This window comes from Mustela nivalis, assembly GCF_964662115.1.
Source record: "Mustela nivalis genome assembly, chromosome: 15".
In the NCBI taxonomy this organism is placed as follows: Eukaryota; Metazoa; Chordata; class Mammalia; order Carnivora; family Mustelidae; genus Mustela; species Mustela nivalis.
This window is the reverse complement of record NC_139034.1, coordinates 11,316,635-11,329,259: the sequence shown is the minus strand read 5'-3', so window position 1 is coordinate 11,329,259 and position 12,625 is coordinate 11,316,635. Positions and strand designations below refer to the sequence as shown.

At 44.3% G+C, this 12,625-nt stretch overlaps 1 long non-coding RNA gene across 9 annotated transcripts in view; it reads right to left on the bottom strand.

Annotated features, from left to right (window-relative positions):
• Positions 1 to 12,625, bottom strand: part of LOC309848780 — a 43,014-nt gene that overhangs the window by 13,924 nt on the left and 16,465 nt on the right. For 4 of the 9 annotated variants that reach the window (XR_014303263.1, XR_014303264.1, XR_014303266.1 and 1 more), the window contains exon 3: positions 9,813 to 11,032. The exons of 4 other annotated variants lie outside the window; for them this stretch is intronic. This is a non-coding gene — a long non-coding RNA (uncharacterized lncRNA). Of the gene's footprint in view, positions 1 to 484; positions 974 to 9,812; positions 11,033 to 12,625 lie in introns of those variants that run through there. One more of the 9 variants, XR_014303262.1, reaches the window with a different exon arrangement.

Genomic DNA, 12,625 nt, shown 5'->3' with positions numbered 1-12,625 from the left:
GCACAGAGCCTGATGTGGGGCTCGATCCCATGACCCTGAGATCATGACCTGAGCTAAAATCAAGAGTTGGCCACTTAAACGACTGAACCACCCAGGTGCCCTGGATAGACTGTATCTTAATGCTAAGCTACAGTTGTGCTCCAGGTGCTGTGGGAACCCAGTGGCAATCACCTGGAGAGAGTAGGCCATGCTTTGCAGGAGAGGTGATTCATTAACTGAAACCTACCAGTCAACTGGGACTTGGCCAAGGTAACAAGACAGGGAAAGGTGTTGCAGTCAGAGGAGAGAGAAGAACATGAGAACATATGTTGACTTGAGTAGCTACAAGTCCTTGGTGGTAGAGAGGCTTTAAAAATAGAATTCTCAAAATGGAATTTGGGTTGATCTAGATTGAGTTCTCAGCGGAAAGGGGACAGCTGGAGTCAATACCTTACACCTGTCTCACCAATTTGGCCTGAGTGTCTCTTTCTTTGCATCCCTGGGTGGTGCCTTTTGTGTCAGTTAATGTCACTCTCTACAAACATATGTGTGTTTCTCTAAGATTAGTGGTGCCAATGACAACCACGTTATCTTTTATGTTAGGATACCTTGTGGTTGCATTTCATGACTAGGCTACAGTTACATAGGGAGACCCAGGTCCTTTATCCTCCCCCCGTTTGCTTTGTAGTTTTGTTTATTTCCCTTTGATATATGGATGTTAAGTACTGATGACCTTGAGCATGTCCCTATCCTAATCTGTTTTATCTCTATTATTAGTTTATTAGCTATAACTCTTTGTTTTGTCTTGTCTTAGTGGTTGCTCTAGGAGTTACAATATACATCTTTTTTTTTTTTTTAAGATTTTATATATTTATTTATTTGAGAGAGTGAGCAGGGGAGAGGGGAAGGGGGAAGGAGAGAGAATCTCAAGCAGACTCCATACTGAACATGGAGCCCATCACTGGGCTTGGTGTCACAACTTCTGGATCATGACCTGAGCCAAAACCAAGAGTATGAGGCTTAACCAACTGAGTCACCCAGGTGCCCCCACAGTGTACATCTTTAACTCATCACAGTCTGTCTTCAAATAATGTAATGCTACTTACATATAGTTTAAGAACTTTTCAACACTTCCCCTCCAGACTTTTGTGCTATTATTATTCATACATTCTAATGTATAACATTCTACCTATGTCCTAAACTCCACAGTACATTGTTACTACTTTTGCTTGGAGCAGTCAATTATCTTTTAAAGAGATTTGGAAGATGAGGGGGCAAGATATACTTTCGTTTACCTATATGTTTACCATTTCCACCGCTCTTCATTCTTCTGTATATTGTCAAGGGTATCATCTTCCTTCTGTCTAAGAAATTCCTTTTAACATTTCTTGTAAAGTTAGTATGCTGATGATAAATTCTCTCAACTTCCTGTTAGTTTGCTTTCATTTTCTTGAAGATTTTTGGTTGAGTGTAGAATTTTATGAGGGCAGTTTTTCTTTCAGTATTTTAATGATATCGCTCTGTGGTCTTCTGATTTGCTTAATTTCTCATGGGAAATTGGCATTCTTTAGCCCCTTCATTTAATATGTCTTTTTCTTTGGCTGCTTTTAAGACTTTCTCTCTATCATTTGTTTTAAGCAATTTGATTATGATATACCGTCGTGTTGTTTTATTCATGTTTCTTTTGCTTGGGGTCTGCTGAGATTATTCTTTCTATGGATTTATAATTTTCATCACATTTAGACCTTTTTGGTCATGATTTTTTCATGTATTTTTCCTTTTTGCTCTTTTTCACTCTTTTTAAAATTTCCTCATAAAACTCCAATTACCAAACTGTTTTGATGACTACAACTTTGTAATATAATTTGAAATCCAGAATTGTGATGCTTTCAGTTTTTTCTTTTTCTGAATTGCTTTGGTTATTTGGGATCTTTTGTGGTTCAATACAAATTTTAGGATTATCCCAGCTCTGTGAAAAATGCTGGTGGCATTTTGACAGGAATTGCATTAAATGTTCAACAGTCAAAAAGAATGAAATCTTGCCATTTGCAACATTGTGGCTGCAGCTAGAGAGTATTATATTAAGTGAAATAAATCAGAGAAAGACAAATACTGTATGATCTCATTCATGTGGAATTTAAGAAAGAAAACAGATGAACATATGGGAAGAGGGAAAGTTAAAAAAGAGAGAGGGAAATAAGCCATAAGTGATCTTAACAACAGAGAACAAATTGAGGGTGGGGGGTGGCCTAGAGGGGTGATGGGGAGGGAGTAAGGAAGGCACTTGTTGTGATGAGCACTGGGTGTTGTATGTAAGTGATAAGTCACTGAATTCTACTCCAAAAATACTGTGCTATATGTTAACTAAAAAAAAAGGGAACTCCCATTATACATGTGTTCAATTGCTTGATATAATCTCATAGCTCACTGATGTTTTTTTCAATTTGATATAATCTTTTTACTTGCTTTCAGTTTAAATATTTCTACTACTATGTCTTCACATTCATTTATCTTTCTTTTTCAATGTTTAATTGGCTGTTACTCTCATCTAGTGTATTTTTTACTTAATATGGAGTATTCTTGATCTCTAAAAATTTGATTTGGGGCTTTTTTGTATCTCCCATGTCTCTCACCGTGTTTATGTTTTCCTTTATCTCCTTGAAGATAAGGAGTATGTTTATAATCACTGTATCAACATCCTTGTGTGCTGATTCTAATATCAGTGTCTTTTGAAAATCTATTTATGGTATCACTTTTTCTTGTAGTTATAGGTCACCTTTTCCTGCTTCTTTGCACTCCTGATAATTTTTTACTGTATGCTAAACAGTACACAATTTATGGGTTATGTTGTTTACCTTTGTATATTGTTGGACTTTGTTCTGGGGAGCAATTATTTCAAGGCTGACTTTCGTATTTTGTTAGGGAAGATCTAGGGCTAATTTGGTCTCACCATTAAGGCAATATCTTCTGAAATCTGCGCTCAATGCCCACTGTATTATAAGGTCTTCCTACCCTGGCTCATGGGAGCACAAATTATTTCTAGCCTTGTGTGATCTCCATTAATTTTTTTTTTTTTTGCCCACTCCTTTTTTTAAAAATTTTATTTTTTTTTATTTGACACACAGAGAGAGTATAAACAGGGGAGGGGAAGGCAGAGGGAGAGGGAGAAGCAGGCTCCCCACTCATCAGGGAGCCAGAAGTGGGACTCGATCCCAGGACCCAGGGATCATGACCGGATTCAAAGGCAATTGCTTAACTGACTGAGCCACCCGGGCGCCCATGCCTGCTCCTTTCTACTGATTCTTTTCCTGGCCTCAGGTAGTGCATACATACTCTGATCAGTCCTCATCCACATACTCCACAGGATCTTTTCACAGATTTTTGGAGCTCTCTGTGAAGCTCCCCCCTCTCTCGTATTTTGCCCTAGAAATTGTAGCCAATTTGGCATCTCTAAGCTTTGAACTCTGTCAAACTCAATTCAACCGAATTGTCAAGCTCTGTTTGGACTTCGCCTCTCTGAACATCAGCCTGGAAACTCTACAGGCAATAAATGGAGGCCACTGTAGGTCTCATCTCATTTATTTCCCGTCTCTCAGTGATTACTGCCCTATGTTGCCTGTTGTCCAATGAAAAGAAACTCTCATGTCATTTCCTTGGCTAGTTTTTAAGGCTGGGGATATCCTATGACTCCATCATGGGCAGCTTGGTATATGTGCTGCCGAAGCAAGCACTCGTGGGCAGCTTGGAAGACACAGAGGTTTCTCTGTCCGAGTCAGATGGGACTCTTTCAAGGATTGTATATCATAGGATAACAAGGAGAGAAAAACTGGACAGCTACGTGAGACTCTAAACTATGAACACTGAAATTTAATGTCTTCCTTCTTTTGTTGGGGGTCCTCGTTGTTTACTACTGGGTGTGGGCTGCTGTGGTGATGGAAGGGAGCTGAGCAATGAGAAGACTTCGGCTGATTTGAACTGTGCCATGGGTCTGGTGCATGCCGAATTTGTAAGTATTTAGTACTATGAATCATGCTGGAGATGTCACTTCGTTGTTTTCCCTGATGTTTCAGAAAGTTCAGACAGTGTCCTGGGAGCCTGCTGGATAATTGGGTGTCTGTCTCTAAGAGCTTTTTGTTGTAATCCTGGAATGCTTATAATTTTCAGTATGGGTACAAGTCAAAGGGCATGAGAGGGAATCTTGGAGAGCACGGTGGAAAAGGAGGTGAGGTTTGATCACAAAAGGTCTAAATATCAAGCCAGAGAATACAGACTTTTATCACACAGACATTGGGGAGCTATAAAAGGAGGACAAACAGAGAGCTATGTGAGCTGGTATTCATTTTAGAAACTTGTTTTCAGGGGCGCCTGGGTAGCTCAGTCAGCTGAGCACGCGACTCTTGATTTCCGCTCTGGTCATGATCTCAGAGTTGTGGGATCAGGCCCTTTGCTGGGCTCCCTGGTGGGCATGGAGCCTGCTAGGGATTCTCTCTCTCTCTCTCTCTCTCTCTCCCTCTCCCTCTGCCCCTCCCTGCTCATGCTCATGTGCTCACACACTCTCTCTCTCTGTTTCTTAAAAACAAACAAACAAACAAACAAAAAACTTGTTTTCAGATTCTGTTTGTACAGTAGGTAAAGCAAAAATAGGTATCAAAGTAATATGTAGTTCTACAAAATCAAAGATTCTGGTACTATTAATCTGAACTTTTGAGGAAACTATTTTATATGTATTTGATAGATGGGGTTGAAGTTTGACCAGCTGGAGGGAGAAAAGGAGAACAAAGGGTAAGGAGAGTAAAAAAAAATGTGTATCCTCAACCAAAACCTCTGTGTGAGGTTCCGTATTCACAAACCAGTAAGCAGAATTAAAGTGAGCAGAAAATTAGCCACAAAGCACTTTCTGGCTGATAGGGGAGCAATACTCCCAGAGCTAGATTAAAGGGGGATTTGCTAGGCAACCAACCTCAATGAGGTTTGCACTAAAATGTAACAAGATAGAGAAAATACGACTTTCCAGACCCACTCTTAACTTAAACTAGGTACGAGCAAAAGGAGTGTTCTCAAAAGCCACTCTTGAAGGGGACCAGAGCTCCAAAAGGTATGTCCTAGACATCCTCAAAAAATATAAAAGGCTTCTCTGGAAGAGGGGCAGACCTGTTACCTGCAGAGTTTCTGTTCCACTCAGCCATCTCTGCTGGGGTTCTAGGCCACCTGAAACTGCCTCCCTAGGGGTCTTTGGAACCTGGAGATCTGTACCACCCAAAGGAGGGGATGCAGACTCCTGCCAGCGGTGACCTCTGCTCATCCCCCACACACAGCTCAGTCTTTCTCCCAAGTGAACATTGAACATGTGTATAAAGAATATTGGCCACAAGAGGTGGTCAATTACCCAGCCCTAGCAGGCTCAATGGGAGCCTTGCCTAGGGCCTGCTCATATCTTGGTCTTGCCCTAATTATCCCAGAAAAGGTGACCTAGGGAGGTATAATTATCCCTCGTAGCTTGGTGTAGTGGGGTGTCTACTCTTCCTTGGAGCCAGGAGAGACTAGAAGTTTTCTTCAGCCTGTGGATGTGGACTACGACAGCCTGTGGGTTTTCCCAAGGCAGGGGTGAAAATCAAGATCATGATACAAATAGCATGCCTTGGTTTCTCCCCATACTCTAGGCCATTTTTTCCCTCTCATCAGGGATGGCCTAGAATGGCTGCTGCTGAGGCCTCTGATGCCAGGCCTGTGCCAAAAAGCCACCAGAGCCCCTGAAAAGTTACCTGGAGAGCCACCTCCCATTGCAGCCATAGCTGCTGCATCCTGTTCCTGCTGAGTCAACATGGCGCTGGCCGCTGAGCCTCCACTTGGAGACAAACCTTCTGCTATTGCCAGTGCTGCTGTATAGAATGTTCTGGAGTCCTCCATATGCTAAATCAGACTGGGCTCTTTACCGGTTCATGGAGACTTGTTCTTGCTGTGTTGGTACACTATTCACCATGATCTGGGGGATGGCTGTTCTTCCTGGTTTTGCGCACACCCCCATGCCCAGGCTCAGAGTAGAACAAGTTCATGGGACCGGGCAGGGGATAGGAGCCCCCCAGACCCCCCTAACAGCTCAGTAGCTATCATTGTCCCTGTGCATGGAACTCCTTCCTTTGGGTTTGCTCTGTCCCAGTGGACCCCTTATTCTGTCACATAAATAGGCACCTGGCAGCCTGTGCTATAAATGGCCAGACAAGCCCAGACTTGCCTGAAACTCCCAATAAACACTGCTGCTGTGGGGCCAGACCCCTCCACTCCAGCTTGGGAGGGAAGACATTGAATGGCCTTTTCCCCAGACCTAAATTGGTCTCTAAATTGTGCTCAGTCAGAGACTTTTAGGGAGAGGCAATACCTTCTAGGTCCTGGTGGAGTTTCCCATGTGCATTTTGGTGGGAATGCACTCATCTATCCCCTGTCGACATGACTGACCCAGAGCTTTCAGGCACCCATGGGAAAGATCGCATGCAGGACAGTAAGTGAGGGACTTAGGGTCCAGCTGAATGGAAGCTGCTTCAGGCTGTGTTAGTCAGAAGCTTCTCTTCTGGGACAGAGGAAGCAACTATAATTTGTACTAAATTCTGTCCTGTGAAATGATGTAAAATGATATTTAAGAACTTGTGCCTTTGGTAGATGAGATAGGAAAATCTACTACTGAAACCCACCAGGCCAGAACTCAAATACTCCGACACTTGACTCAAACACTCCTGCAGGGTCTCTCCATCCATGGTGTACACCCGTGCTGCAGCTGGGCTAGGAGGCCCCATCTCTCACTTCCCTGACCCAGAGAGGGAGAGGACTCCTTGACACTGGCTGAGCCACAGTCTGTAGAAAGTTGGCATCACGTCCAAACTTCCTCCAGACTAAAGGGCAGTTGGGTGACCAATGTCAATCTCAGTTAAGAATAAAATTGTCCCTTGGGGCACCTGGGTGGCTCCGTCAGTTAAGAGTCTGCCTTCCATTCAGGTCATGAAACCAGGCTCCTGAGATGGAGACCCACATCAGGCTTCCTTTTCAGTGGAGAGTCTACTTCCCCCTCTCCCTCTGCCTGCCGCTCTGCTTCCTTGTGCTCTCTATCTCTCTGCCAAATAAATAAATAAAATACTTAAAAAAAGAAAAAAGAATAAAATGGTCCCTACCTCATATGGTGTGGACATTAAGGGAGATTTCACAGGTAACACACAGAGAATTGCAAATGCTGTTTCCAGTTCTACTTCTCTGATACTCAGTCATCTCTAAGGCTAGAGAAATAGTTGTGGTCTAGTCTGGACCCCTGATTTTGTGTCTTTAGGTGCTCTAACGCCAAGACACCTGCTTCTGGAGTCTGCATTCTACTTACTAAACCTTAGTAGTTGCTTGTATGCTCACTTACTGTAAAATTCAGAAGTACTGATGTTTTCCTAACTTAATTTTTAAAAAGATTTATTTATTTATTTTAAAGAGTGAATGAGTGTGCATTGGTGGGGAAGGGGCAGAGGGAGAGGGATAGAGAATCCCAAGCAGACTCCATGCAGAGTGTGCAGCCTGGTGCAGGGCTTGCTCGATCTCACAACTCTGAGATCAGGACCCTGAGATCACCTGAGCTGAGACCAGGAATTGGATGCTTAACAGACAGTGCCACCCAGGGTGCCCTTTCCTAACTGATTTTTAAGGAAGGTTTTTCTTTGCCTGGATGCATGCTTCCAAAGGCTAGAGTTTTGTGCCTCAGTCTCTCTCTCACTCTTTTTTAAAGATTTTATTTATTTATTTGACAGACAGAGATCACAAGTAGGCAGAGAGGCAGGCAGAGAGACAGAGAGGAGGAAGTAGGCTCCCCGCCAAGCAGAGAGCCCGATGCGGAAATCAATCCCAGGACCCTGAGATCATGACCCCTCAGTCTCTCTCTTGCAAGTACCCTGTGTCTACTCCTATGCTCCTTTGGTCATGACCAGCAGTTTCTCCTCTAAACATTGCAGCTGCCCTTCCAGACTGGTGTTTTCTGTTATGGTGACAGAGGCTGGGGGTAGTGGGGGAAGGGGTGAAACTCATTTTTCCCCTGCTTGGACCTAGAACTGAAAACAAGTCCAGAATCCACACATCACGATTTTTTCTGTGCAAGAGCCCTGGACATCTGTCTACTAGGTCTTAGTGTGTAATCATGTCAAGCCCAAGGTCATGTAGGTTACACTTCTGTGTCTCACAGATGCATGGAAAAGGGAGTGGGATCCCAGGGATAAATGCTGCCTGGGTGTCTCCCTCCTTTGAAGACATTTGTTCACCTTTCTCTATCATGAGGTGAAGAAGACTCAAGGTGAAAACTGCCTGGAGCCCTGAGTCACCCCATGGAAGGGGATGGCCTTGGGCAGTCTTTGGACCCCCAGCAGAGTCTGGGTGAATGAGAAATTCTTAAATGTTAAGTAGAAGTGCTTAGTAGCACAAACATTCTGACCAACACAGTGACAGTACTGTTGTAAGTGTTTTACGTACATTAAGCCATTCAGACTTCACAATAACCCTGTGAAGTGGGGACTGTTAATATCCCTATTTTAGCGGAGGAGGAAACTAGATCCAGGCAGGATAAAGAACTTTCAAAGTGTCAAATGAATATAGCAGGTCATACAAGTCTTAAAGGAGAAAACCCAGAGCATCATTATGAGAGGACCTGTCCCCTTTAGAAAGCAATTAATAGCAATTATCTCATCGTCCCTGTGGGAAGATCAGGCAGTATCTTTACCCAGAGATGAAGCCGCTGATGCTGAGGGGAAAGGTGGTATATATGGCATATTCTTACCACCTTTTCTATGTCATTGTCTGTCTTAGAAGGCGGGCACCATGCCCCTAGGTGTCGTACCTGCTCCTTCTGCCTAGAGCACGTGACACACCTGTCTTGATACAGTAAGGAATCTAACCTAGAACATTGCCTTGTCACAATAGCAGGAACTAGAAGCCATCAGCAGAATGGTGACCAGGGTAAGTCCCTGACATGCATTTTCTTTTTGGAATTCATTGATCCTGGGACAACTGACCCTCATGTGCAACATTATTTCCCTTGAGAACCAGCCCCCCACCTCAGCCTCAACGCACACCCACTCCCATGCCAATAAAAGGGGCAAAGGCTGATTAAGCAGCTTGGGGCAGGCATCCTGCTATCAGCCCATTGAAGAAGGTCCACCCTGGCCTCCCTCCAGGAGAGGGTGCTCCCCTTCCCTCCTCTCCAGCAAGGCCCATCCTCCCCCTCATCCATCTTCCTTGCCTAAACTCTACGACTCTAAGAGGGGAAGGGAGGAAAGAGGAAATCCTTCTGTCCTAGGAGCCATTTTCATTAGCCACACCTCTACTCTGATAATTTCTTTTCCCTATTTATTTTATTTTGAATAATTGACCTTAACTATTTTCTTCACAGGAACTGAACAATGACACTTAAAAACTTTCAGATCATATCATTACCAAAGCAGCCAACAACCAGTCTATTCTTTAGACCCAAAATAAAAATATCACTACAAGAGATAAACCAGCAAATAATTACTCCTAACAGTAAAAAAGAGAGCAAATTGCCTTTGTCACCAGTGTTTTGTTTGAAATCTTACTTTAATTGTCCTGGGATAATTAGGTGTCAGCCACCCTTAGCATCTCTTTGAATATCCACCAGTCTTTCTTAGAGTAAGGGGGAGAATACTGGGGTCATGGGGGGGGGGGCTTTCAGCTGGAGCTACCTATTCAGGCCCCAGAGGTGATGCTGGGTGGGCAGGTCGAAGGACCCAGACTGGGTCCTGCAGGACCAGTCAAGATGGCCATTGACTTTAAGCAAAATGAAAATCAAACACAAGACAAGAAGAAGTGAGAGTAGAGTTTATTGAAGACATAGAGACAGAGCATCTGGGCGACTAAGAAAGGAAATGAGACAGAATTTGGTCTTTGCTTGGGGTCTGGGGTTTTTACTGAGAATTGTGGTCGGAGACACACGTCTTCTCAGGCATCCCAACACAGGAGGCGTGTTTAGGGGGTCCACTATAAGTCACTTATGCCCCGGAATCAGGCTTCCTGGTGAGTCAGTAGTCTTGGAAAACACTCTTGTTGATCCTGCCAGGTCACTCCTTAGATCTCACCTAGAGTGCTGGAAGACTCCAAAGAAATCATTAACTCCTTGCCCTTTACAAGGAGAACATGCATGATCTGTTCTATAAGGCGTCTGTAAGGTGGGGTGCAGGTCCTAGCAAGAACAGAAGCAGGGAAAGGAGCAAAAAAGCAGTCCTTTATAGGGTTTCTTGTTTTCCAGTCCCAGAGAGAGGGAGATAGGGAAAGAGAAGCCTCCTTAGGAAACAAAGCAGGGAGCAAAGCAGGGAGCCTGATGCGGGATTTGATCCCAGGACCCTGGGACTGTGACGCGAGACGAAGGCAGATGCTTAACTGAGTGAGCCACCCAGGTATCCCCACAACCTACCATTTACTAATTTGTGAACACGATTATCAGTATCACACCTTCCCCATTGTCCCCATATATATATACATATTTTTTTTCATTTTCTATATTAATAAAACACAATCAATGAGAGACATTCACTGGTGAGCTAGGGGACACCACCGGTTGTGTGTTAATAGCTAAGACAGCCCGGCCCTGTGCTGCTTGAGGGTGTGTTTGGAGGGGGGGAAGCATTCAATAAGACCATTAAAAAATACACAGAGAAAAGACTGTAAAGACCTGATGCTCTAAACCTTAAGAACCATGAAGGAGTAACTATTGTTAATGCTGGTGGTTTTGTTCTAGACAAATGGCAGAATTCTCTTTAGGGAGAGAAAGCTCTTCAGTTTGAGGGGAAAAAAAATACTTGGTAAGATTTTGGTTGCTTAAAGACTGCCAATATAGGACTAATCTGAGTGGGAGAAGTTCAAACAAAGAGAGAGATGAAACTTCTCCGTATAAAGAACAGGCTGGTTATTAGTAGTACTCCTCTTGCTGCATTCCTCTGTGCCCAGGGAGGCTGACCTCCAGGACTGCATGACCCAGGTTCCCCTGCCCCTTGGCTTTCAGGTGGGTTCAGTCAATGAGAGGCACCTGCAGGAGAAAAGAGGAGGAGAGGAGAGAGAGATGTGTTTATCGCATCCCACCCCACTCCGTATCCCAATCCCTACTTCCCCAAGGGTCCAGTGTTGGCCGTCTTCCTCTGCTGCCTCAGCTCGTCATGGAGCTCGCTCTTCTGAGGCTCCAACCGTCACCAGATTCTCACCAGACTGGTCAGACCCAGCAGTGATAACATCCTCCCGCCATTGCTAATCTCTGGAGATTTCACATTTCTTGTTACTTCCCTTGGCCCGTGTCGATAACCCCTTCACTAAACGGTCTTGGGTCGAATCCTTCCATGCTCCATCTGCTTCTTGCTAGCCCCCCACTGCTACCAGCAAGTATGATCCTGTGATTTCTAGTAAGAAATACACGTTTAGTCTTTCTCCCAGCCCCTGTTTCTGGCATAGAGCTCCTAAAATCCTTGGAATTTCTCAAGCAATGAGAGCGGCAAGGATGCCTTTGTTATGCTAATGAAGACACTTTGGGACTCTGCCTAAGGATGAGGAGTGTTGTCAGGAAAATCAACCCTCTGTTTAGAGGGTTGGAAATTTCAGTACCACCCCAGTTCTGGGGGAGGGAAAGGTGCCGTTGAGTCCATGGCCAATGGCCCATGATTTCACCAATCGTGCCTATGTAACAAAGCCTCCTTAAATCCCCCAAAGGACAAGGTTTGGGGAGTTTCAGGGTTGGTGAACACATGGAGATTTGGGGAATTGTTTATACAAGAAGGTCATGGAAATGCCAACTCCCTTCCCACATACCTTGCCCTGTGGCTCTCTTCTGCAGGCTTTTTCATATCCTTTAATATACTTTGTAATAAACCAATGATCTAGAGAGTAAACTTGGTTCCTGAGTCCTGTGAGCCCAAGAGGGGGTGGCGGGAATCTCTGATTTAGGTAACAACCTTGTGCAATTGACATCTGAGTGGATGAGAGGCTTGTGGGACTGAGCCCTTAACCTGTGGGCTCTGATGCTGTCTCCAGATAGTGTCTGGATTAAGTTGATTTCTAGAACACCTGGTTAGTGCCAGAGAATTGCTTGAGGGGGTACTGGGGAAGGGCCCCACATGCATTGGAATTGGGTGTAGAATCCTTAACAGGGGTATTCAGTTGTCCCTTGACATGGAAGTGAGTGGGGTCTCTGATCCTTTCAGAAGACGAGGGGGAAAGTTATCTAAAGGGAAAGAGCAAATGTGTCTAGTTAGGGGGTGTGAGAGACAGCCCTTGTGGATGGAACAGGCAGCTCCCAACAAATGAGGGGGCTGAGCTTTAAAATGTTTCCTGGTTCGGGTTGTGTTCTTCTTGTTTCATTGGTTTGGTTGTTTAACTTGTTTTATTTATTATAATTCTCCATTATCTCCAAACCTGTAATAAAAATTTGCTGCACCAACAGACCATATGTTAATGGGACTTTGTTAAGTGCAGGAGACCAAGCAACTTTCACAGTTCATGGCAAAATGAAGGAGAAAATGGGGCAAACCAGCTCAGCAGGGGGATCAAAGTCAAATGATACCCGAGTTGCAGGTGCCTCTTGCCCAGGAAAGCCTGAGAACATGGGGGCAAGCATGGAGCTTGCTGCAGTTGA